The sequence below is a fragment of the Molossus molossus genome, unplaced genomic scaffold (assembly GCF_014108415.1).
Source record: "Molossus molossus isolate mMolMol1 unplaced genomic scaffold, mMolMol1.p scaffold_m16_p_17, whole genome shotgun sequence".
NCBI classification, from domain to species: domain Eukaryota; kingdom Metazoa; phylum Chordata; class Mammalia; order Chiroptera; family Molossidae; genus Molossus; species Molossus molossus.
Genome location: NW_023425352.1, coordinates 55,587,584 through 55,615,179, shown reverse-complemented (window position 1 = coordinate 55,615,179; position 27,596 = coordinate 55,587,584). Strand labels below are relative to the sequence as shown.

The 27,596-nt window shown below is 37.0% G+C and overlaps 1 protein-coding gene and 1 pseudogene across 23 annotated transcripts in view; one reads left to right on the top strand and one right to left on the bottom strand.

The window, feature by feature from the left end:
• Positions 1-27,596, bottom strand: part of ADK (adenosine kinase) — a 630,959-nt gene that overhangs the window by 67,557 nt on the left and 535,806 nt on the right. The window lies entirely within an intron of this gene.
• LOC118632249 lies at positions 2,908-4,628 on the top strand (annotated as a pseudogene).

Genomic DNA, 27,596 nt, shown 5'->3' with positions numbered 1-27,596 from the left:
TGCCCGGCCAGTGTAGCTCAGTGGTTGATTGTTGACCCATGTACCAAGAGGTTGCCGGTTTGATTCCCGGTCAGGACACATGCCCAGGCTGTGGGCTAAATGCCCAGTGGGGGACATGTAAGAGGCGGCTGATAGATATTCTCTCTCATTGATGTTTCTAGCTCCCTCCCTCTCCTTTCCTCTCTCTCTAAAATCAATAAAGAAAAAAAATTTTTTTAAAGAAGGAAAATTTCTGTTCAACAGAAGAAAAAACTTTCTAACAATTTAGGGTTTATAAAACTGAAATGAATAGATCTGCTAAGTAGTGAGTGTTTTAGAAAGGATTCTTGAATTGAGTGGGGAATGAGATAAAATGATCCCTATCCATTTTTAAAACCTTAGGATATAAGCCCTGGCCGGTTTGGCTCAGCGGTTAGAGCGTCGGCCTGCGGTCCGGAGAGACCCGGGTTCAGTTCCCACTAAGGGCACGTACTTCGGTTGCAGTTTGTCCCCGGCCCTGGTTGGTCGCGCGGGTGGCAGCCACTCGATGTGTCCCTTCACGTCGATGTTTCTGTCTCTCTCTCCCTTCCTCTTTCTCTCCCTCCCACTCTATCTGTACAAAAAATGGAAAAATATCCTCGGGTGAGGAAAAAAAAAAAAAAAAGAAAAACAAAACCTTAGGATATAAGAATGCAGAGTTAACAGGTAGAAAAATTAAACTGAAGTGTCTCATGAAAAAAAGTTTGAAAAACTATAGTATGATCCTACTTATGTAATGTATGCATGCAAGCACTCAGTAGAAAGATGTCTGAAAGACGATCACTAAATTGTTAACATTTGTCATGTCTGAGTGGAAGAATTTCAGTGGTTATTTTATATATGAGAACATGCTGAGAGGATGGTATAACCATGAGATCACAGCATTGCAGCTAAGGATATCAGAGTATGGATTCTCAAACTTATTAGTTCTGGGACCCCTGAAATACCCTTAAAATTGAGGACCCCAAACAGCTTTCATTTAAGTGAGTTATATTTACTAATATTTACTGAATTAGAAAATAAACAGAGAACTTAAAAATATTTATTAATAAATCTATTACATTTAAACATATTTTTAATGAAAAATAACAATATATTGTAAACAAAAATATTAGTGAAGAGTGGCATTTACATTTTTGGTGATCTCTTTAATGTCTGGTTTAGTAAAAGAGCCTGATTTTCATAACTGCTTCAGTGTTCAATTTGTTGCTATATAACACATTATAAAGTCTCTGGAAAACTCTACTGAAATAGTCTAAAAGGCAAATAATGTCAGTATTATTGTGAAATAGTTTTGACTTCACAGAAGAGACACCTTGAAAGAATCTTGGAGACCTCCAGTGGGTCCACACTTTGAAAACTGCTGCATTAAAGAAAGGCCATAGCTGTCACCATGCTGGGATGGTTGACATACACACTCTGGACAAGCTATAAGTGCAAGAATATGTCAGTTCTGCTATGCTCACAGATGTGTTTAATGGGATAAGCCAGTAAAGAATTAATGCTCTGCAGCTTAGAAGGTAAAGATACCCAACAGTGATTAGATGAAAGCAAGCTGGCCAACAAGAATATTTAAGACTTCTCTAGGCTGATAAAATGCCACTGTGCTGATCTCTTTATACAACAATAGGCCTGAATTAATTATTCCAACATATGATTGCTTTGTTGTTATAGCAAACAAGAACAAAGTTTGATATAAACGCACTAGACAAACAAACTGAACTAACAAGCAAAATAGAGACAGACTCATAGATAGAGAGCAGGCGGACAGCTCTGGTGGGGGATTGTGTTGGGGGTTGGGGGTGGAGAAATTGAGCTGAATGAATGAATGCACTAGACAAAGTAGACTAGCTGAGACCTGACATGAGAGAACTAACAAAGGTCTCCAAAGTGAAGACGGACTGACTTCCACATTAGAATCCTGGTAACTTAAGACCAAGATATAAGCCCAACCCAAGATACACAGTCTGAAGCCTGTCTACATGGTAGTTAACCCTTTCTGGAGAAGACACACACACACACACACACACACACACACACACACACACACAAGGTCTGCAGCCCATACTCTACCATAAATAGCATGATTTAGCCTATTTTATCAGAAACAAATTAATAGGTATTGACCTTCTCTCCTACTAGGTTCAAAGAGTTTTGAAGACTTAAAAGGCACAAGTGTTGTAGACACCATTTCCCTCCTTAATCAAAAGGCAGATAATTTACTACAGCAGTATGTTAGCAGGGTATTTTTAACCTTTTCCCCACGTTGCTAAACCCTGACATTAAAATATCATTTTATATTTGACTAACCTTTAAAACAAAAAGGTCTGAGAGGATGTTTCTTTTTATTTTTTTAAACTTTTTTTTTCTTTATTGATTTTACAGAGAGAGGGAGAGACAGAGAGATGGAAACATCGATGAGAGGGAATATCAATTGGCCGCCTCCTGCATGCCCCCCATTGGGGATTTGGCCTACAACCTGGGCATGTGCCCTAACCTCTTGGTGCATGGGTCGATGCTCAACACTGAGCCACACCAGCTGGGCAAGGATGGTTTTTTTAAAATAAGATTTATATCCTGTCCCCCAAAGAATTATTTTAATGATATTTGCATTACATCGATATCTAGACCAGGGTTTGTCCAACTATGGCCTGTGGGGCCAAATCTAGCTAGCTGCCTATTTTTGTAAATAAAGTTTTATTGGAACACAGCCATGTCCATTTATCTCTATATGGTTACATATGGCGGTTTTCACACCACAGAGGCAGAGTTGAGCAGTTGCGACTGAGATTGCATGTCCTAATTGCCGGGTGTGCCCTGCACTCTGTCCCTCACTCTCCGCGGACGGCCTTCCTCACTGCTCACACGCTCTGCCTTTGACCCTCAGAAATGTTTCGATTACACAAAGTCCTTCGCCAGATTAGGCCAGTGTCCAGGGCCCTGGCTCCTCATCTCACTTGGGCTTATGCCAAAGATGTAAAATTTGGTGCAGATGCCTGAACCTTAATGCTTCAAGGTGTGGACCTTTTAGCCGATGCTGTAGCTGTTACTATGGGGCCAAAGGAAAGAACAGTAATTATTGAACAGAACTGGGGAAGTCCCAAAGTAACAAAAGATGGTGTGACCGTTGCAAAGTCTATTGACTTAAAAGATAAATATAAAAATATTGGCGCTAAACTTGTTCAAGATGTTGCCAATAATACAAATGAAGAGGCTGGGGATGGCACCACCACTGCTACTGTACTGGCACGCTCTATGGCCAAAGAAGGCTTTGAGAAGATTAGCAAAGGTGCTAATCCAGTGGAAATCAGGACAGGTGTGATGTTAGCTGTTGATGCTGTAATTTCTGAATTTAAGAAACAGTCTAAACCTGTGACAACCCCTGAAGAAACAGCTCAGGTTGTTACAATTTCTGCAAATGGAGACAAAGAAATTGGCAACACAATTTCGGACGCAATGAAAAAGGTTGGAAGAAAGGGCATCGTCACAGTAAAGGATGGAAAAACACTGAATGATGAATTAGAAGTTATTGAAGGCATGAAGTTTGATTGAGGTTATATTTCTCCATACTTTATTAATACAGCAAAAGGTCAGAAGTGTGAATTCCAAGATGCCTATGTTCTATTGAGTGAAAAGAAAATTTCCAGTGTTCAGTCCATTGTACCTGCTCTTGAAATTGCCAATGCTCACCGTAAGCCCTTGGTCATTATTGCTGAAGATGTTGATGGAGAAGCTCTAAGTACACTTGTTTTGAATAGGCTAAAAGTTGGTCTTCAGGTTGTAGCAGTCAAAGCTCCTGGTTTTGGTGACAATAGAAAGGACCAGCTTAAAGACATGGCTATTGCTACTGGTGGTGCAGTGTTTGGAGAAGAAGGATTGATTCTAAATCTTGAAGATGTTCAGTCTCATGACTTAGGAAAAGTTGGAGAAGTCATTGTGACCAAAGATGATGCCATGCTCTTGAAAGGAAAAGGCGACAAGGCTCAAATTGAAAAACATATTCAAGAAATCATTGAGCAGTTCAACATCACAACTAGTGAATATGAAAAGGAAAAACTAAATGAATGGCTGGCATAGCTCTCAGATGGAGTAACTGCTGAAGGTTGGTGGAACAAGTGATGTTGAAGTGAATGAAAAGAAAGACAGAGTAACAGATGCCCTCAATGCTACCCGAGCTGCTGTTGAGGAAGGCATTGTTCTGGGCGGGGGTTGTGCCTTGCTTCGGTTCATTCCAGCCTTGGACTCATTAATGCCAGCTAAGGAAGATCAAATAATTGATATAGAAATTATTAAAAAAGCACTCAAAATTCCTGCAATGACCATTGCTAAGAATGCAGATGTTGAGGGATTGTTGATAGTTGAGAAAATTATGCAAAGCTCCTCAGAAGTTGATTATGATGCTATGCTTGGAGATTTTGTCAATATGGTGGAAAAAGGACTCATTGATCCAACTAAGGTTGTAAGAACTGCTTTATTGGATGCTGCTGGAGTAGCCTCTCTGTTAACAACAGCAGAAGTCGTAGTCACAGAAATTCCTAAAGAAGAGAAAGACCCTGGAACAGGTGGGGATGGGTGGAATGGGAGGTGGCATGGGTGGTGGTATGTTCTAATCCTAGAACAGTGCTTTACCATCATTAATGAGAACCTGAGAGGGAGCTCAAGGCAATCTTCCTCACCTATAACTTCAGAGAAGTCAGTTGAAGGAAATGACTGAAGAAAAGGCTGGCTGATGTTCAAGAATATCACTATAACCATCAGTTACTGGTTTCAGTTTGACAATACAATGGTTTACTGCTGTCATTGTCCATGCCTACAGATAATTTATTTTGTATTTTTGAATAAAAATACATTTGTACATTCCTGATAACTAAGTGCAACAGCCATGTACTAACGTGCTGCTTTCAACTTAAATCACTGAGGCATTTTTACTACCATTCTGTTAAAATCAGGATTTTAGTGCTTGCCATCACCCGATGAGAAGTTAAGAAGCAGCCTTTCTGTGGAGAGTAAGAATAATTGTGTACAAAGTACAGAAATATCAAATTATGTGACCTTTGTGTAATAAAAATTTGTTTAAAGTTTAAAAAAAAGATTGAATGTCCTGCAAAGTTGAAAATATTTACTGTTTGGCCCCTTACTGAAAAGCTGCTGACTCTTGATCTAGACATATAGTCTATTAGAACTGAAAGTCTAGTAGAACATTAGAGATTTTCCAGTCGGTCCTTTCATTTTACAGTTGAATAAAATGACGCCCAGAGAATGGAAAAAGCAGTACTCTGAGCACACAGAAGACAAGTGGAAGCTTCCCAGCACATGGGATTCCCCTTTTGCTATTTTTTAGCCTACTCATTCCACACTAGGAATGCTCTGCCTAATGCTAGAGTCCCGCCGAGTCTCTTATAAGCCACATATGGTCTTGGCACAGAAATTGTTTTTTCAACACCTGGGTAACCAGGCTGTGTAGGTCTCAGGGGCGCAGCAGTGCCCTCAGCATCAGCTCTAGCCAACCCCTGAGGAGTTAGATCTGAGAGAGAGACACTTTCAAGGTCCTGCCTCATTAGTCCCTGCTGCCACCAATCTAGCTCTGAGAAAATTGATCCTTCCCTCATGCCTGCTGCACCGAACCAGTCTTGGGGAAAGCGGTTTTGTTCATAAAGGATTTGTTAATTAAGTCATCACTGTACTAATGAAACCCCAGAGCTTCAGCCCCTAGTAGTCTATGCTACTTTAGGGTAGCTAAATTTGTACAGTTAATTAAAAGGTATATGTTCTTTTAAAACTGATAATTAAAAAATATGAAGTATTATATAGAAACACATAGTATTTATCATTTTACTTCTTAATTTAGTCATTCTTGCTATTTGGATAGTAATGGTAGGCACCTTTATATAGTTTTTTAAATATATATATACTTATAGAAACATTCTCAAATTTTAAGTATTGAAGTTTCACAAAATGAATAAATCCATTGTGTTGGTTTATTTTTCATTTACCATAATACAAAAAGATAATCTCAAATTGCTGCATTTTTTGTAATGGTAAATGACATACTTTAACCATTATATTATGGTTGTTTTAATTTTTATTTTTATACACAAACGTGTATGAATATCTTCACATGCAGTTGCTCCCATATTTTTGATTAATTATTTAGTTAAATTCCATGAAGTGAAATTAGTATATAAAAGGGTATGAAGACCATCACCTACCTATTAATAGTCTAGCAATATTATAAGGGCATCTGACTGACCACACACCCAAGCATTAAATAAAAATTCTTTGAAAAAATTCTCCTATAACACATATCCCAATATGAATTTTTAAATAAAAATCCCTATGTCTTCTAATATATCTAGGTTCTACCTATAGAATTAATCTCTAATAATTAGAGTTCACACTTGTCTCAACCACAGCCAAGAAGACACTGTCAGAAAGCCATTCTAAAAGAAAAGTTCATTAATAAAAGCAAAAATGTACAAACGTTAAACATTTAAAAAATGTATTATGATCTGGGGGCAGTTGAGACATTGATCTTCATCTTTCATAAGGAAAAAATATTCAAACTAATGTGGTATTGATATTCTAAAAGCTGCTTAAAAGCCAGTTTTACATCCAGTCCATAAATATCAACTGTCGAGAAAAATAATCATGCAGAATCATAAACAAACATACACAGATCTGTATCTTAATAAAGTGTTTTACTTTAATATATAGTTAAAAACTGCTACACTCAAGTCATCATAACTTAGGTAGCCCAGATTGCTTCAAGTTGTATATATATATTTTAAACGGCTCTTTTTTTATGTGGGTGGGTAATGGTGCAGGACTCAAGATATCATATGTGACCATTCTAAGATATATTCATTTATTTTATTACTAGCTTTATGGAGGCATGATTGGCACATAATAACCTGCATATATTTAAAGTGTACAATTTGATAGGTTTGAATATGTATATACCAACGAAACTATCATCACAATCAAGATAATGAAGATATCCACCACTTCTAAAAATTTCCTTGTGCTTCTTCATAAAATCCCACCTCTTCCTGCCTCCCGGTGCCCAAGCAACTGCTCATCTGGATCCAAAGTATCAAAGGTTGATTTGGATTTCTAGTCAATTACTCTGTAGTGATTCATGTAACACTATCTGTTCTCAGTGGGTTTTGTCTCCATAAATGGATATGTCATTTGAACAACTGAGCAACAGCAGCTTGAAGCATTCTGCAAAGTTCCAGTCTTCTGTGGAGATTGCTAGCCTTGTCATATATTAACACATAATTACAGACTTCCAGCATTAGCTGATAATTGGTAGTTCTTGTAACAGTATTTTAAAACAAATAGAAGAGGAATTAATTTGGTTATTTAGAACCAAATATTTGGGACATTCATAGCAATTCTGTTTTTTCTTCAGTTATTCTATAGGTATTCAAAGATTTTTATTTATTTTTTATTAATTTTTGTTACAGATGTTTCTCCTTTTTCCCTAGTTAACACCCTCCTCCCGACACCCCCCCCCCCCCATCTTCCCCAGTATTGCGGTCTATGTCCATGGTTACTCATACATGCATATAAGTTCTGTGGTTTATCTCTTCCTCCCCCCCACCCCCCTCTTCTGAGGTTTGTCAGTCTGTACCCTACTTCTATGTCTCTGGGTCTATTTTGTTCATAAGCTTGTTTTGTTCAATTATATTCCACAAATAAGCGAGATCATGTGATGTTTGTCTTCCTCTGATTGGCTTGTTTCACTTAGGATAATACTCTCCATGTCCTTCTATGTTGTCTCAAAGGATAAGAGCTCTTTCTTTCTTACAGCTGCATAGTACTCCATTGTGTACCACAGCTTTTTTATCCATTTCGTCTACTGATGGACACTTGGGCTTGTTTCCAGATCATAGCACTGCTATGAACACAGGGGTGCATATATTCTTTCTGATTGGTGTTTCAGGCTTCTTAGGGTATATTCCTAGAAGTGGGGTCACTGGGTCAAATGGCAGTTCCATTTTTAATTTTTTGAGGTAACACTATGGTGTTTCCATAGAGGCTGCACCAGTCTGCATTCCCACCAGCAGTGTACTAGAGTCCTCTTTTCTCCACACCCTCGCCAGCACTTGTTTGATTTGTTGATGGCAGCCATTCTGACAGGTGTGAGGTGATACCTCATTGTTGTTTTAATTTGTATCTCTCTGATGAATGGTGATGGTGAGCATTTTTTCATGTCTCTTGGCCATTTGTATGTCCTGTTTGGAGAGGTGTCTATTTAGGTCTTCTGCCCAAAGATTTTTCTTTTATTCTGAGTTAAGAAACAATTCATTCAGGTGATTTTTTTTTTCCTTTTACAGTTTTTAATTTTGAAAAAAACTGTGCCAATGACCAATAATCATTCTAGGTTGCTGGCTGGCTTTAAGAACCTATGATGATAAGCATTTGATATTCAGAATTTAATTGAAACACATCTGATGCTATTATTCACAATTCATAAAAAGACCTCCTAGGTATTTTATGTGCACTTAGATAAAAAATATAAATAGGCTATGTAAATTTTTTTTTAAATCCTGACCTGAGGATACTTATCCATTGATTTTTTTTAGATAAAGTGGGGGTGGGGGGAGAGAAAGAGAAACATTAATGTGAGAGAGACACATTAATTGGCTGCCTCCTGCATGACTCCAACTGGGGCCAGGGATTGAACCTGCAACCAAGGTACATGCTCTTGACTGGGAATCGAATCTGCGATTCTTTGGTACACAGCCTGACACTCTAACTGCTCAGCCTAACCGGCCAGGGCCTATATAATTCTTTTTTTAATAATAATTTTTATTTTTCAATTACAGTTGATGTACAATATAATTCTTAATACTGAGTTTCCATGTCCTGTATTATCCATCTAGACAATTAAATTCAAAATCTTTGGGTCATTTTTGTATTCTTATATAGTCACTAAATCCTATTAAACATTCTTTATGAATGTCTTTTATCTTTAGTGATGTGATCCTTCTGTATCTTTCTAGCTTCTTGTACAGACGCTTAGCTTGTACATGTTGACATGTTAAACTATGTCCCCAATGCACGATGCTCCACTTGTCTTGCCTATGCCTTTGCACATGCTATTACTTCTGCTTAGAATGTTTTTCTTGCTTTCTTTGCTTTGTAAACTTCAAATACCCATCTAATTTTAAATCTCGTATAAAGCACTTCTTAGACTCCTAAATACAATTAGTCACTCTCTCCTTTTGGGTCCTTAACATCTTAAACTTTCATTTATTACATTAATAAACTCTTATTACAATGAATTGTGATTATTCCTTTATATCTGTATTTAATATATTGTGAGTTCCTTGAATATAGAGACTACTTGTATACAGAACCTTACCCAGTGCCTGGAGATAGTAGATCCTGAATCCTTATATATGGGATAAATAACCAACTACCTTTTTTTCTATCAGCTTTCTACCATTCTAATTAAAATCCCTATTGGTACATCTGAATTGTTGCTACCACCCCCTGCATCCAGAACATCTTATCTCAACATCTGCCTCAACTGAGTTTTTTTTTTTTTTCAGTCCCTGCTTTCTTGAATTACCTATTTAACCAAATCACTATGCCTCCTTCCTAGACCATTAATCTAATTTAGTATAATTTATCACAGCTTTGGCTTGTGAACTACTAAAACAGCATAAGAGGGCAACACCCAGAAACTTTTTGGTTGGCATAACTCAACTGGAGAGAAAGTATTACCCCCAAAATACCTATTTAACATTTCTATTTTCCTGTTAGATAAAATTCAGAATAATTTGAAGAAAAAAAGCTTGCTATAGTTTGAAACTGAATTAAGACCACCAAATACATATTAACACATGGAAAGCTGAGTTACAAACAGATTTTAGATTAAATGTCAGTACTGTCAATGGTGACAAATGCCTCTATGCTTTGTAGATAAGCTTACAAGTAGCATGCTGGGTTGGGTTCTCCCTATCACGTGTCAAAGAAACCTAATGTCTTCCATTATGATCTACTTATGCTGACATACCAACAAGCAGGTTTCTAAAAGTTTATGGCAGCCAACTGTTCAGTTAAGGTTAAAATCACTAAAGATAAGAATATATATATATAGCCCTGGCCGGTTTGGCTTAGCGGTTAGAGCGTCGGCTTGCGGTCCTGAGAGACCCAGGTTCGGTTCCGCTAGGGGCATGTACCTCGGTTGTAGTTTGTCCCCAGCCCTGGTCGGTTGTGCGGGTGGCAGCCACTCAATGTGTCCCTTTCACATCGATGTTTCTCTCTCTCTCTCTGTTCCTCTCCTCCCCCCCCCCCACACTCTACCTGAACAAAAAATGGAAAAATGTCCTCGGGTGAGGATAAAAAAATAATAATAATAATAAAAAAAATATATATATATATCTTTTTCCAAAACGATTCTTTATACTTATAAAACACTGAATAAAATAAATTGGTATAGATATCCTTTATAATGTAATGTTAAGATAGAAATTGGTAAACCTGAGGGTATTCCAAAAGAAAGCTTTTTTTGATTACCCTTTGTGTCAAAGTCTCCAAGTAGCTAGGACCAAGGCTCTAAAAATCTTAAATAGATTTACTATTTAAATCTATATAGATTTACTATGAGGGCTTAAGGTCTAAATGCTTTAACAGATCCCAGAATAGCTGACTACAAAACTACTGTTTAATTTAATCATAACAAATAGTACTTTTGATCTTTCACAGTAATCATGCTACGTTCTCTAATTTATGGTAGAAATAAAATGGTAAATCCTACTGTAAGACTCAGAGACTCAAGGCTATGGTTTACTTTCTAGGACTCATGAGCATATTCAGATTAATCAGCAGTTTAGACAGAAATATAAACCTTGCTAGGAATCCATATAATTGTTCTAGGAAATGAGACCATTTGGTTTAGGCCTCCACCCACTGCTTCTCATCCACACTTCCTTAAGATCTAGGTTTAAATATCGAGAGGGCAAAAGATAATTTAAAAACAGTTCCTTTATTAAAATGTAAGTCTCAGAAGAAACAGTGTTCTGTAAAAAATTCAATTAACAATGATTTATCTGAAAATTTTCACAAAAAATCCACTTTGAAACATAGAATATAATCACATTATAGATCGAATAAATGTAGACTCTTTAGTGAAGACATATTCCTATTGCTCTAAATTTTAGGTGACTCTACCATTCAGTTTTTAATCCCTAAACCAAGAATAACTCCTGAAGATGGAGACATCTCTTTAATGTTACTTGCTACTTTTATGTGGATTTTAAAATGGGATGAATATAGTTTATTTTAACATTACTTTAAACTTCCATTTCTAACGCCTAGTATTATCAGAATTTCTATAATTTTATTAATAGCTATAGTATCTCCTAATTTAGCATTAACTGCCAATTTTATTAAGTTACTAATCTTTTCTCTAAATTTAAGGGGGAAAAAGACTCAATAACAGAACAGCAACAATTCTTTTAGAAAGCACTTTAGTACAAACTTTCTCCATGACTAAATTCATTAGCCTTTTGCATTAGTCTTTATTTATGATCTTTAAACCAAGCCAATCTTTATTAATTTTCTAAGGCATTTCCTCTACTTCTTTCACATTTTATATATAGCACTTTTTCTCTACAATTTTTCTAACCCTATCAAATTTGTCTCACTCTAATTCTATGGGATTATTCATTGTTAATTTTTTTTTTTAAATCCTCACCTGAGGAGATTTTTTTCCATTGATTTTTTTTTTAAGATAGAGTGGAAAGGAGGGAGGGAGAAACATTGATGTGAGAGACAAATTTATAGGTTGCCTCCTGCATGACCCCAACTGGGGCCAGGGATCAAACTTGCAACCCAGGTATGTGCTTTTGACTGAAAATCGAACCCGAGACCCTTTGGTCCAGGGGCTGACGTTCTAACTGCTGAGCCAAACCAGCCAGGGCTGCTAATATTTCTTTACGGGGATTATTACAGCTTTAATTCTTTGGTATTTAATTTAAAATAAGATCGTCATCTTTAGTATTTATTGATCCCTCTGAAACAAAGCTTTATGAACAGATAGAAGTATAGTTCCTTTCTTTTATGGCATTATGATAAACTGATCAGAAAATGTTTTGCAGCCCCAGTGATCTTTTCCTTCTCTGCATGTACATTAAGCACTTAATCATGTACTGCCCAGCACAGCATTCAAAGGCATACCACAACTTACCATTTCATGCTTACGCATCCCTCTCTCCTGATATTTGACATTCTTTGTGATAGATCATATCATTTAAGGCCTCTTTGCCTTTTGATCTTATTCCATTAATTTACATTCCTTTGTAATCTTAATTGCCAAAATTGTAGTATTCTTCAAAGCCTAGTTCAAACATCACTTCCCTTGTGAAACTTTCCCCAACTTCTTGTTCCTTCTATTCTCCTATGAAAATTAGTTAATAAAAGTCACATACCACTTCTCATATTGTATGAGTGGATTATGTATCTCCTACAGTTCAAGAAAAGGACTTTTTGTCTTATTTATCTTTAAAACCACAATTCCTGATACATAGCAGGCACTCAAAAAACCATACTGATTTGAATTCACTTATACTGTTAATTTACTGTTGTATTATCAGTATCTTGCTCTCCAACTTGTCCTGCTTGACATTAGAGATTCTTAGACTTCAACTTCAATATTACTTGGCATATTCTTAGAACATGATCAAGAATCGTTGAGATGGCCCTGGCCGGGTTGGCTCAGCAATTAGAGCGTTGGGCTGCAGTCCAGAGAGGTCTGGGTTCAGTTCCCGTTAAGGGCATGTACCTTGGTTGTAGTTTGTCCCCAGCCCTGGTTGGGTCATGCGGGTGGCAACCACTCGATATGTCCCTTTTACGTTGATGTTTCTCTCTCTCTCTCCCTCCCTCCCACTCTATCTGAACAGAATATCGAGAAATGTCCTCGGGTGAGGATTAAAAAAAAAAGAATCATTGGGATGGAAGAAATGTTAGAAATAACACAGTTCCAAACCTCAACCAATGCAAGAATTCATTTTACAAAATATGTCTCTTTAAATATGTATAATGATTAGCATGACCATAGAGATTAGGTTTGCCCAGGAGCATCCTAGTGTAATTAATAGCACCCTTTCACTCTCAAAATTATCTGGGTTTTGATAATAAGTTTTATGATCGTCCTAATAGTAAAAAATTGCTTACTTTCTCACAAGTACCAGACAACTCAACAGGCTAATTATAGTATCTTAAATTCTAAATCATATAAATGTATTGCCTATTCAAAGAACATTTAAAAACATTTCCCCTTTGTGGAAAAAATGAACATATGGGATTATATCAAACTAAAAAGCTTCTGCACAGCAAAAGAAACAACCATCAAAATGGAAAGGGAACCCACTGTATGGGATAGCATAATTACTAATGATATATGAGATTAGGGGTTAATTTCCAAAATATATAGAGTACTCATACAACTCAATGAAAGAAAGACAAAGAACCCAATTAAAAAATGGGCAGAGGACATAAATAGACACCTCTCCAAACAGGACATACAAATGGCCAAGAGACATATGAAGAAATACTCAACATCACTAATCATCAGAGAGATGCAAATTAAAACAACTATGAGGTAACCACCTCATACCTGTCAGAATGGCCACCATCAACAAATCATCAAACAACAAGTGCTGGCGAGGGTGTGGAGAAAAGAGGACTCTAGTACACTGCTGGTGGGAATGCAGGTGGTTGTAGCCATTATGGAAAACAATATGGTGTTTCCTTAAAAAATTAAAAATGGAACTGCCATTTGACCCAGTGATCCCACTTCTAGGAATATATCCTAAGAAGCCTGAAACACCAATCAGAAAGAATATATGTACCCCTGTGTTCATAGCAGCACTATTTGCAATTGCTAAGACCTGCAAACAGCCCAAGTGTTGATCAATAGATGAGTGGATAAAAAAGCTGTGGTACATATATACAATAGAGTACTATGCAGCTGTAAGAAAGATTTCTTATCCTTTGAGATGACATGGAGGGACCTCGAAAGTATTATGCTAGGCAAAATAAGTCAATCAAAGACAAATACCACATGATCTCACTTATTTGTGAAATATAATGAACAAAGTGGGCTGATGAATGAAATAGACCTGGAGACAGACATAGAAAGCAGTATCATTCAGACCGACAAACCTCAGAGCAGGGGAGCGGGGGGCATGGATGAGATGAACCAAAGTACGTATATGCATGTATGCATAACCAATAAACATAGACAACAATGCTGGGGTCGGGGTGGGGGGTAGGATGGGGAGGAGGGTGTCTAGGGGGGAAAAAGGATAAACATCTGTAACAAAAATAAATTAATAAAAATTGGGAAAAGAAACTTGCCCTTTGTTATAGATGGGAGGTAGAGTTCTAGAACTAAAGGAAGTAATTATGAATACAGGCAAAATGTACTATGATAAATAAATTGCATAGATGGCAGACTACAAAATTATTAAACCAGAAAAATTCTAAACATATTAAAATAGCTTTACAGAAGCTGAGACGTGCTGAATAAACTTTATGGGCCAAGATTAAACAAAGGGGTGGGTTGGAGAATCCTTAGGAATGCTGGCTTTTATGGGGCTAATTTAAAAATCAATGAATCAAAACTGATATGAGCTTTTAAAGAAGTTTAATTAAGATAAACCATCTTGGCTAAGGCTTAAAAGAAATATGCAAGGCAGATAAGTCCTCATTTAAGTACAGATTTTAATATTCATATGTGCAATCCTTTATTCCTTTTAACCAAGGAAAATTTTGCTGTTCAATTATCTGAATCAGATTTTTCTGCTACACCTCCAAACATTTTATCTGAGCTAAAAAATCATATTCAGTGGTTCAACCAAAATAAAACTTTGCCACCAAGTTGTAATGCTCTGAAAAGAAAAATTTGGAGTCTGATTGAATTTCAGGACAACTACTCACTATATACAAACAACAATTATTTTGAAGAACATTTGGTAATATAGCTCTTAGATAAATGTCCATTTGTATATTTCCTTTTAAATCTTTTTTTTCTAATTACAGTTTATATTCAACACTATTTTGTATTAGTTTTAGGTGTACAGTATAGTGGTTAAACAACCATATACTTGACAAAGTAGCCCCCCCTAATATTTCAAGTTCCCATTTGGCACTGTACATGGTTATAAAAATATTGACTATATTCCCTATGTTGTAATATACATCCTCATGACCACTCTGTGACTAGTAATTTGTACTTCTTAATCCTTTCACCTTTTCTACACAGCCCCCAACACAGCTCCCCTCTGGCAACCATCAGTCTGGTCTCTATCTATGAGTCTGTTTCTATTTCATTTGTTAATTTATTTTACTCTTTATATTCCATATAGAAGTAAAATCATACGGTATTTGTCTTTCTTTGACTTGTTTAACTTAGTATAAATCCCTCTAGGTCTATCCATACAAATAGTAAGATTTCATTCTACTTTATGGTCAAGTAATATTCCATTGTATATATGTACCTTCACTTTTTTATGCATTCATCTACTGATGGACACTTGTGTTGCTTCCATATATTGGCTATTGTAAATAATGCTGCAGTGAACACAAAGGTGCATATATTCTTTCATATTAGTATTATGGGTTTCTTTGGATATATACCCGGAAGTGGAAATGCTGGGTCATAAGGCAGTTCCATTTTTAACTTTTTGAGGACCCTCCATACTGTTTTCCATAGTGGCTGCACAAATCTGCATTCTCACCAACAGTGTATGAGGGTCCCTTTTCTCCACATCCTCACCAACACTTGTTTGTTGATTTATTGATGATAGCCATTCTGACAGATGTGAGGTGATTATCTCATAATTGTTTTACCTTGCATTTCTCTGATGATTAGTGATGTTGAGCATCTTTACATATGTCTATTGGCCATTTGCATGACCCCTTTAGAGAAGTGTCTATTCAAGTCCTCTGCCAATTTTTCAATTTAATTGTTTTTGACCAGTATGAGTTGTTAAAAAATAAATTTTGGATATTAACCCCTTGTCAGATGTATCATTGGCAAATATATTCTCCTATTCAGTAGGTTGTCTTTTTGTTTTACTGAGGGTTTCGTTTGCTATGCAAAACCTTTTTCGTTTGATGCAGGTCCATTTGTTTATTTTTTCTTTTGTTTCCCTTGCCTAAGGAGATATACAGAAAAAAATATTGCTAAAAGAAATGTCAGAGATTTTATTGCCTATGCTTCCTTCTTGGAGTTTTATGGTTTCAAGTTTTATTTATTTTTATTTATTTATTTTTATCCTCACTCGAGGACATTTTTCGATATTTTGTTCAGACAGAGTGGGAGGGAGAGAGGGGGGAAGAGAGAGAAACATCTATGTAAAGGGACACATCAAGTGGTTGCCACTTGCATGACCCAACCAGGGCTGTGGACAAACTGCAACTGAGGTACATGCCCTTAGCAGGAACCGAACCCGGGTCTCTCAGAACCACAGGCTGACTCTCTAACCGCTGAGTCAAACTGGCCAGGGCTCAAGTTTTATATTTAAGTCTTTAATTCATTTTGAGTTTATTCTTGTATATGGTGAAAGTAGGTGATCTAGTTTCATTTTTTTTTTAATGTATCTGTCCAATTGTCCCAACACCATTTATTTTTCCCATTGTATGTTCTTGTCTTGTTAAATATTAATAGCCCATATAGGTGTGGGTTTAATTGTGGGCTCTCTATTTGGTTCCATTGATCTATATGACTGTTTTTATTCCAGAATCATGTTGTTTCAATTTCTATAGCCTTGTAGTATAGTTTGATACCAGGTAGCATGATTCCTCCAACTGTGCTTTTTTTTTTTTTTTTAGTTTTATCTTTTAATTTTATTTTTGTTACAGATTTTTCTCCTTTTTTACCCCATTGACACCCACCTCCCCCCCCCCCCCCCCCCCCCCCGTCTCCGGCTTTGTTGTCCATGTCCATTGGTTATGCATACATGCATATAAGTTCTGTGGTTTATCTCTTCCCACTCCCCACCACCCCCTCTTCTGAGGGTTGTCAGTCTGTACCCTACTTCCGTGTTTCTGGGTCTACCCTATTACTCAGACTATTGTATTCATTATATTCCATATATAAGTGAGATCATGTGGTATTTGTCTTTTTCTGCTTGGCTTGTTTCACTTAGAATACGTCCAGGTCTCTCCATGTCGTCTCAAAGGATAAGAGATCTTTCTTTCTTACAGCTGCATAGTACTCTATTGTGTATATGTACCACATCTTTTTTATCCACTTGTCTACTGATGGACACTTGGGCTGTTTCCAGATCTTAGCTATTGTAAATAGTGCGGCTATGAACACAGGGGTACATATATTCTTTCTGATTGGTGTTTCAGGCTTCTTAGGGTACCAATTAAAAAATGGGCAAAGCAACTGTGTTCTTTTTCAAGATTGCTGTGGCTATCTGGGGTCTTCTGTGGTTCCATATACATTTTTGGATTATTCAAGTTCTGTGAAATATGTATTTTTCAGAGCCACTGGTATTTTGATAGAAATTGAATCTATAGATTGCTTTATGTAGTATGGGAATTTTAACAATGTTAATTCTTCCTATCCATGAGTATGGTATATACTTCCATTTATTTGTATCTTCTTCAATTTCTTTCTTCAGTGTCTTACAATTTTCCAAGTACAGGTCTTTTACATCCTTGGTAAAATTTATTTATAGGTATTTTTTTTTTTTATATCCTCACCCGAGGACATTTTTCCATTGTTCAGATAGAGCGGGAGGGAGAGTGAGGAAGAGAGAGAGAGAGAAACATCGACGTGAAGGGACACATCGAGTGGCTGCCACCCGCACGACCAACCAGGGCCGGGGACAAACTGCAACCGAGGCACGCGCCCTTAGCGGGAACCGAACCCAGGTCTCTCTGTACCGCAGGCCGACGCTCCAACCGCTGAGCCAAACCGGCCAGGGCTATTCCTAGGTATTTTTTTTTTTTTTTTATCCTCACCCGAGGACATTTTTCCATTTTTTGTACAGACAGAGTGGGAGGGAGAGAGAGGAAGGGAGAGAGAGAGAGAAACATCGACGTGAAGGGACACATCGAGTGGCTGCCACCCGCACGACCAACCAGGGCCGGGGACAAACTGCAACCGAAGTACGTGCCCTTAGCGGGAACCGAACCCAGGTCTCTCTGTACCGCAGGCCGACGCTCCAACCGCTGAGCCAAACCGGCCAGGGCTATTCCTAGGTATTTTTAATGCAATCATAAATGGGATTGTTTTCTTAGTTTTGTTTTCTGATAGTTCATTTTGGGTATATAAAAATGCAACTGATTTCTGAATGTTTACTTTGTATTCTGCTACTTTACTAAATTCATTTTTTATTTCTGGTCCTTTTTTGTGGAATCTTTAGGATTCTCTGTATACAGTATCATGTAATCTGCCAATAGAGACAATTTGACATCTTCCTTTCCAATTTCAATGCCATTTATTTCTTCTTGTCTGGTTACTCTGGCTAGGACTTCCAGTACTATCTTGAATAAGAGTGGTGAAAGTAGATATCCCTGTCTTTGTTTCTGATCTTAAGGAAAATGTTTTTCATTTTTCCCCACTGTGTATGATGTTAGCTGAGGGTTTGCCATATATGGCCTTTATTACATTACGTTCCCTTGATTCCCACTTTGCTGAGAGTTTACTTATTTATTTTAATACTCACCTGAGGATTTTTTTCTCCCATTTACCTTCAGACAGAGTGGAAAGGAGGGAGGAAGAGAGAGAAACATCGACGTGAAGGGACACATCGAGTGGCTGCCACCTGCACGACCAACCAGGGTCGGGGACAAACTGCAACCGAAGTACGTGCCCTTAGCGAGAACCGAACCCGGGTCTCTCCGGACCGCAGGCCGATGCTCTAACCGCTGAGCCAAATTGGCCAGGGCTGAGAGATTTTTTAAAAATCATAAATGGGTGCTGGATCTTGCCAAATGTTTTTTCTGCTTCTATTGATATGATCATATAATTTTTTTTATTTTTTATCCTCACCCGAGGACATTTTTCCATTTTTTGTTCAGGTAGAGTGGGAGGGAGAGAGAGGAACAGAGAAAGAGAGAGAAACATGGATGTGAAAGGAACACATCGAGTGGCTGCCACCCGCACGACCGACCAGGGCCGGGGACAAATTGCAACCGAGGTACGTGCCCTTAGCGGGAACCGAACCCGGGTCTCTCTGGACCGCAGGCTGACGCTCTAACCGCTGAGCCAAACCGGCCAGGGCTGATCATATAAATTTTTATCTTTCATTTTGTTTATGTGGCATATCCTGTTAATTGATCTGCAGATATTATAGCAATCTTGTATCCCAGGAATAAATCCCAATTGATCATGCTATGTGATCTTTTTAATGTATTGCTGAACTCAGTTTGTTCATATTTTGTTAAGGATTTTTGCATCTTTGTTTATCAGGGGTATTAGCCTATATTTTTCTTTCTTTATAGTATCTTTATCTGGTTTTGGAATCATGATACTGCTGGCCTTGTAAAATGAGCTTAGGAGTTCCCTCCTCTTGAATTTTTTGGACTAGTTTGAGGAGAATAGGTGTTAGTTCTTAGAATGTTTTGTAAAATTCACATGTGAAGCCATCTCGTCCAAAACGTCTGTTTGTTGGGAGTTTTTTGATTACTGATTCAATTTTGTTGGCTAAAATTGGTCTGTTCAGATTTTTTGTTTCTTCTTGATTCAGTCTTGGAATATTTCTTCTTGATTCAGTCTTGGAATATTGTATGTTTCTAGGATTTTATCTATTTCTTCTAGTTTGTGCAATTTGCTGGCAAATGTTGTCAGTAATATTTTCTTATATATTTTTATTTTTACTTTTTATCCTCACCCGAGGACATTTTTGCATTTATCTTCAGATAAAGTGGGAGGGAGAGAGGGGGGTAGAGACAGAGAGAAACATCGATGTGAGAGGGACACATCGGGTGGGTGCCATCCACACGACCCCAACCAGGGCCAGGGACAAACTGCAACTGAGGTACGTGTCCTTAGTGGGAACCGAACCCAGGACTCTCTGGTATACAGGCTGATGCTCAAACCACTGAGCAAAACTGGCCAGGGCAGTAATATTTTCTTATAATGCTTCGTGTTTCTATGGTGTCAGTTGTTACTTTTCCACTTTCATTTCTGCTTTTATTTGAGTCCTCTGTCTTTTTTTCTAAATGAGTGTAATTATGGTTTATCAATCTTCTTTTTTACCCAAATATATTTAATATTAAAAATATGTTTATTGACTTTAGAAAGAGAGGAAGGAAGAGACACACACACACACACACATTGATGTGAGAGAAAAACATCGACCAGTTGCCTCCTGTACATGCTCTGACTGACGATCAAACCCACAACCTCGGTATGTACCCTGACTGGGAATTGAACCAGCAACCCTCCAGTCTATGGAATGACACTCCAACTAACTGAGCCACTGGCGAGGTCTATCAACTTCCATTTTCTTTTCAGAAAACCAGCTCTTGGTTTTATTAAATTTTTTTGTACTGTTGTTTTTAGACCCTATTTTGTTTATTTCCACTCTGATCTTTATTATTTCCTTCCTTCCACTCACTTTGGGCTTTTGTTCTTTTTCTAGTTCCTTTTGGTGTAAGGTCAGATTGTTTATTCAAGATTTTTCTTGTTTCTTGAGGTAGGCCTATATTATCATGAATTTCCTTCTTAAGACTACTTTCATTGTGTCCCATAGATTTTAGGTTGCTGTGTTTTCATTTTCATTTGTCTCAGGTATCTTGATTTCTTCCTTGATCTCACTGTTAACCCATTCATTGTTTAGTAACATGTTATATAGTCTCCATGTGTTTGTGTGTTTTACAGGTGTCCCCCCCCCCCCCCCGATGCTTGATATTAATTCAATATTCTTAAATTTATTAAGTCTTTTTTTGAGACCTAACACGTGATCTATTCTGGAAAATGTTCCACGTGCACTTGAAAAGAATGTATATTCTGCTGCTTTTGGGTGAAATGCTCTGAAGATATCAGTTAAATTCACCTGATGTAGTGTGCATTTAAAGTCAATGTTTCTTGCCTGACCAGTGTGGCTCAGTGGATTGTGAGCATCGTCTCATGGACTGAGAGATCCTGGTTTGATTCTTGGTCAGGGCATGTGCCTGAGTTGCAGGACTGATCCCTGGGGGGTGGAGGGAGGCATGCAGGAGGCAGCCAATCTATGTTTCTCTCTCACATTGATGTTTCTCTCTCTCTCTCCCTTCTTCCCTTTCTGAAAAAATAAATAAATAAAGTCACTGTTTCTTTGTTGATTTTCTGTCTGGAAGACATATTCAATAATGTCAATGGGGCTTTAAATCTCTTACTATGACTGTATTACTGTCAGTCTTTCCCTTTATCTCCATCAATATTTACTTTATATATTTGGGTGCTCCTATGTTGGTGCATAAATGTTTACAAGAATTATATCCTCTTGTTGGGCTGATTCCTTTATCACTGTGTAGTGTCCTTATTTTGTCTCTTATTATAGCCATCTTGGATACCCCCTTGTATCATATTTTCAAAAGCTTTTTTATTATAATTGATTAATTGGAGTTTTAAAAAAAGATGAATACATTCTCTAAGAACTATTTAAGCGAATGTGTGTTGTATGTGTATGTATATATAAATGTGCAGGTGAATGTAGCTATCATCTAGATATCCATTCACATATACAAAATGCATTCATAAGATATTCACATACATCTCCACATCAGCATGTTTTCCAGATTCAACAATTCTAACAAAAGAGAAATGTTAGAATTGGAGATTATTTGGCAGAAGCTCTGAGAAACATAGTTAAACAAGTATGGCGTAGATCATATATGGACATTCACTTGGGTCACGCAGCCTTTGGTTGTAGTCCTACCAAATATATCCAATTAAAGTCTATTGGTATTGATCAATAGTATAATGAGGAAGCAGACAGTGATCCTTTCAATATACATTCTGAAGTACACTGTAAGCCAGGGTTTTTCCAATATTGATGCTACTGATATTTTGAGCCAAATTATTCGTTGTTGTGGGTGGCTGTCCTGTGAATTATAGGATGTCATCTCTGGCCTCTGTTCACTAGAAATCAGTGGAATTCCTCCATCCTCCATCATCCACCCAGTTGTGAAAACCAAAAGAGAGGGGAAAAACTGTGCCTTACAAAATTGTGAATCATTGTTGTAAGTAAATGAGGCAACATGGCATAGAACAGATTAGACTAGATCGGGATTCAAGAGGTTGTGTTCTAATCCAGCTGTTTTTATCTGTAATTTTGGATTACTGGAGAAATTACTTAATCCATCAATTCTCAAAGTGGGTTATAGAGAGTAGTATTGCTAAATCAGCTATATATAACATTGTAAAGAGATAGCCCTATTAATTTTCTTGGGCCACATATTTTTCTAATTTATAATAAAAAATATTGACTAGGGACTTTAATTTAGGCTGTAATGCCATAGCTTGTAACAAACCAACTCCTACACCATAAATGAGAAAAGCAAAAGTATTTTAAAAAGTAACTGAAGGTATGAGAGAGCTATCAAGGTAGCCAAGACTTGATGGGACAAGATCCCTGAGACAAAACAATCTTAATGAGAAAGGCTGACATTGTAAAAGTTTTCCTCTCAGGGCATTTGCAAATTCTTGGTGCTAGGTGAAAGGTTGAGAATCCAGGCAATGGGCTCTTACTAAGAGGCAGAGAAGCCATCAGAGCTTTTGGCAATTTCTAGGGCTGCTGACACAAAAATTGGAACTTGGAGCTTCTAAGGCAGTCAGAATTAAGATGTTATGATACTGAAGAGAAGGGGAACACAGTGGAGTAAGCCTGATACCTAGCAGTGTTCACCTTTGAGCTATTTGCCAAATTTGTAAGGTACCAAGATAAGAGGATAAGACACAAAGCAGAAGACCTCTAAAAGACAGAGCAGTGTTTTTGGCAGTTCTATGATACCAAACAGAACACACCAAAGAGTAGGAACACTAATAAATACCCTAGAATTTCAGACGATATTTCAGGAGAGCTAGAGCATTGGAGTGGGGCAAATTGGAAGCAGACTGTACCTTACAAAACAACCCAAGTTTGAGTTGGCTCAGTCCTAGCTCTTTTTTTTATCCTCACCTGAGGACTTTTTTTTTTTTTTGCATTTATCTTCAGATAGAGCAGGAGGGAGAGAGGGAGGAAGAGAGAGAGAGAAACATCAATGTGAGAGAGACGCATCGAGTGGCTGCCACCCACACGACCCCAACCGGAGCCGGGGACAAACAACAACCGAGGCATGTGCCCTTAGCAGTAACCGAACCCGGGACTCTCCGATCCACGGGCTGATGCTCTAACCACTGAGCCAAACCGGCCAGGGCAATACTAGATTTATCTTTATACTAGCTGCCTTCTACAGGAAGACAATATCACCAATTTTAATTTATTATTAACAATGTTTAGCATTTAATGAAAAATTATCAAGCAAACTAATAAATAAGCCCCCCAAAAAAGAAGACAAAAGAAAAAGACCCACAGATGACTGAGATTTATAGTTTGTGGACATGCAATTTATTGTTACTGTGATCAATATGTTCAACAATTAAATCACAAGGTAGAGAGTTACACTATAGAACTGGGATCAATAAAATAGAATCAAATCATTTAGAAAATGAAAAAAGTGATTACTGAAATAAAAACTAATAGATGTGTTGAAATGTAGATTGTACAAAGTAGAAAAGAAAGGATAGTGAACTAACTGACAGGTCAGTGCAAAATATACAAGCTGAAGCTTGAGGGAAAATAAGATGAAAAATACAAAAAAGTATAAAAGATATATGACACAATAAAAAGGCCTAAAATATATTTAATCGGTGACTCAATTGGAAAGAAAGAAATGCAGTTATGTAAAGAGATAATAGCTGGGAATTTTCTAAAACTGATGAGAGCATCAATCGTAGATTTAAGAAGCACTGAAATTAATCTTAGCAGGATAAATCAGTGGAAAAGCAGAACCAAACACAGAGTTAAAGTCAAAGAAAAATTCTAAAATCCAGCCAGAGAAAATGAAAATATTACATTCAAAGAAGGTAGAACAGCTGACCTCTCAATAAAAATAAGAGAATCTAAAAGATAATGAGAAATCATCTTTAAGAATATAGCTCTCCATATAGAGTTCTATACTCACTGAAAGGTAAAATAAAAACATTTTCAAACAAAAACCAAGAGAATTCCAACACTATGTAAAATGCTAAAAGGAGTTATTTAGGCAGAAGACAAATAACAAAATAATTCATAATTATTCAGATGAAAACGTAAAAAAAGAAAATACACTGGCAAGAGTAAATTCAAGTGCACAAAATATAATATTTTGTCATTACAAGGCATTAAAATATATGTAGAATTAAGGACTGACAATAATAATACAAAAGGTTGGAAGGCTTAAATAGAATTAAAATGTTTTATAATCTTACGGTCATATGAGAAGTGGCAAAAGTTATAGTTTATATTTAACTTCAGTGTCAAGAATGCATTTGTAATTTTTAGGGTAAACATTAAAAAGATACTCAATGGCCAACCTAATAGAGAAGGAAATGAGAATAAAATATATTCCACCAATCCAAAAGAAGCAGGAAAAAAGAGAAAAAAGAAGTAAACGTGAGACAAATTGGATAACAAGTAAGATGTAAGCTACAAATTCAATTATATGAGAAATTTCTATTAAATATAGACTCCAAGGAAAAGATAAGGATTGTTAGAACAGATTTAAAAACAAAACAAAATAAAAATGCCGATTACAAAAAATACCTTATATTTAAGAATATAGAAAGGTTTAAAGTAGAGAGTTAAACAAGGATATGTCATATAAACAATAACCAATAGAAGCTGGTATAGTTATACTAATAACAGGTACAGTAGATATTGAGGCAAGAAGCATTATTAGAGATAAAGAAGGATATCTCAATATGATAAAGGTTTAATCCATCATGCCCTGGCCGGTTTGGCTCAGCGGTTAGAGCGTCGGCCTGCGGTCCGGAGAGACCGGGGTTCGGTTCCCGCTAAGGGCACGTACTTCGGTTGCAGTTTGTCCCCGGCCCTGGTTGGTCGTGCGGGTGGCAGCCACTCGATGTGTCCCTTCACGTCGATGTTTCTCTCTCTCTCTCTCCCTTCCTCTCTCTCCCTCCTACTCTATCTGTACAAAAAATGGAAAAATATCCTTGGGTGAGGATAAAAAAAAAATTAAAAAAAAAAAAAAAAAGGTTTAATCCATCAGGAGGACAAAAGGATTCTAACCTTATATACATGTACTAAGGTAGTCAAAATACATAAAGCAAAATTTGACAACCAAAAGGAGAAACACAAAAATTCCAATCATTGCAGGACACTTAAAAAAAAAAACTCTCAATAATCGATAAAACAAGCAGACAAAAGCTAAATACAAGTATAAATGATCTGGACAACAAACTTAAACTAACTGCATAAATCTTGCGGTGGCCATTAAAATGTGCCTCTCGGATGTGCCACATGGAGCATAAGTGAATGATGGCCCCAGATATGCTCTGAATCCACCATTGCATTCATGCTGAGGCCATGCTTATCAAGAGCACACCAGAAATACTATGGAGACCTATTCCTAAGACGTGGGCTTTTTTGAGCAACTTTGCTTGATGGGTAACTTCAACTTGAGGATTCTTCACCGGCCTTGTTAAAACTTATCTATACAGTACTCTGAGCCTCTTTTGCCCAATTTTCCTTCATTTCTTCTCTCCAACGGCCAGACGTGTACCATAGTTTAACAGATCTCCCTGTTTCCTCTGGTGTTTCCTTCAATAAACCTCTTGAATGTCTAACCTCATCTTGGCATCTACTTCTTGGAAAATCCAAACTAAAATAAATCTCTAGGAAAGAATAATGAAGGAAAAGATGAAGAGCACAAATAAAGCTAGACCACCAACTTACACCATACACAAGAATAAACTCAAAATGCATAAAATACTTAATTGTGACCCGTGAATCCATAAAAATCCTAGAACAAAATGTAGGCAACAAAATTTCAGACATCACATGCAGCAGAATTTTCACTGATACAACACCTAAGGCAAGAAAAACAAAGAAAAAAAATTAATACATGGGACTTCATCGAACTAAAAAGCTTCTGCACAGCAAAAGAAACAACCATCAGAATGGAAAAAGAACCCACATTATGGGAGAACATAATTGCCAACAATATATCAGATAAGGGGCTAATTTCCAAAATATATGGACTACTCAATACAACTCAACAAGAGGGAAAAAAAGAACCTAAATAAAAAATGGGCAGAGGACATAAATAGACACCTCTCCAAACAGGACATACAAATGGCCAAGAGACATATGAAAAAATGCTCCACATCACTAATCATCAGAGAGATGCAAATGAAAACTACTATGAGGTATCACCTCACATCTGCCAGAATGGCTGCCATCAACAAATCATCAAACAACAAGTGCTGGCAAGGGTGTGGAGAAAAGGGGACTCTAGTACGCTGCTAGTTGGAATGCAGGCGGTTGTAGCCACTATGGAAAATAATATGGTGTTTCCTCAAAAAATTAAAAATGGAACTGCCATTTGATCCAGTGATTCCACTTCTAGAAATATATCCTAAGAAGCTGGAAACACCAATCAGAAAGAATATATGTACCCGTGTGTTCACAGTAGCACTATTTACAGTTGCTAAGATCTGGAAGCAGCCCAAGTGTCTATCAATAGATGAGTAGATAAAAAAGCTCTGGTACATATACACAATGGAGTACTATGCAGCTGTAAGAAAGAAAGATCTCTTATCCTTTGAGACAACATGGAGGGACCTGAAGTGTATTATGCTAAGCCAAATAAGCCAATCAGAGAAAGACAAACACCACATGATCTCCCTTATTTGTGGAATATAGTGAACAAAAAAAGCTGATGAACCAAACAGACCTGGAGATAGAAAAGAGTATGGTTCGGACTGACAAACCTCAGAGGAGAGGGGCGGGGGGTGGGGTGTATGAGCTAAACCAAAAACATATATGCATAAAAGCATAACCAATGGACATAGACAACAATGCTTGGTGAGGGGGTGGGATAGGGAGGAGGGTGTCTTCAAGTGAAAAAGGAGAAACATCTATAACAAAAATAAATTAATAATTTTTTTAAAAGTTAAAAAATTATTTTCTTTGAAATAAAAAAATTTCAACAACCATGACAAAACTCTTAGAAAACAGTGAATAGAAGGAAACAACCTTAATCAGATAAAGGGAGTATACAAATAGACTATAGTAAATACCCTTTTTGATAAAATATTGAAGGCTTTACACCTAAGATTGGGAATGAGACAAAGATGCTCACCATGGTTATTTCAACTGTGCTTGTTTTCAGAAAGCCTTACTATGTAGTAAGTATAGTAAAAAAAGGAAAAAAAAAGTAAAGGATTGTGAAAGAAGAAATGAAACTGTCCTTGTTCACAGATATTATTATATATATATAGACAATCCAAAAGAATCAACAGACAAATCATTACAATAATTAGCAAAAATAAGATCATTATGAAACAAATC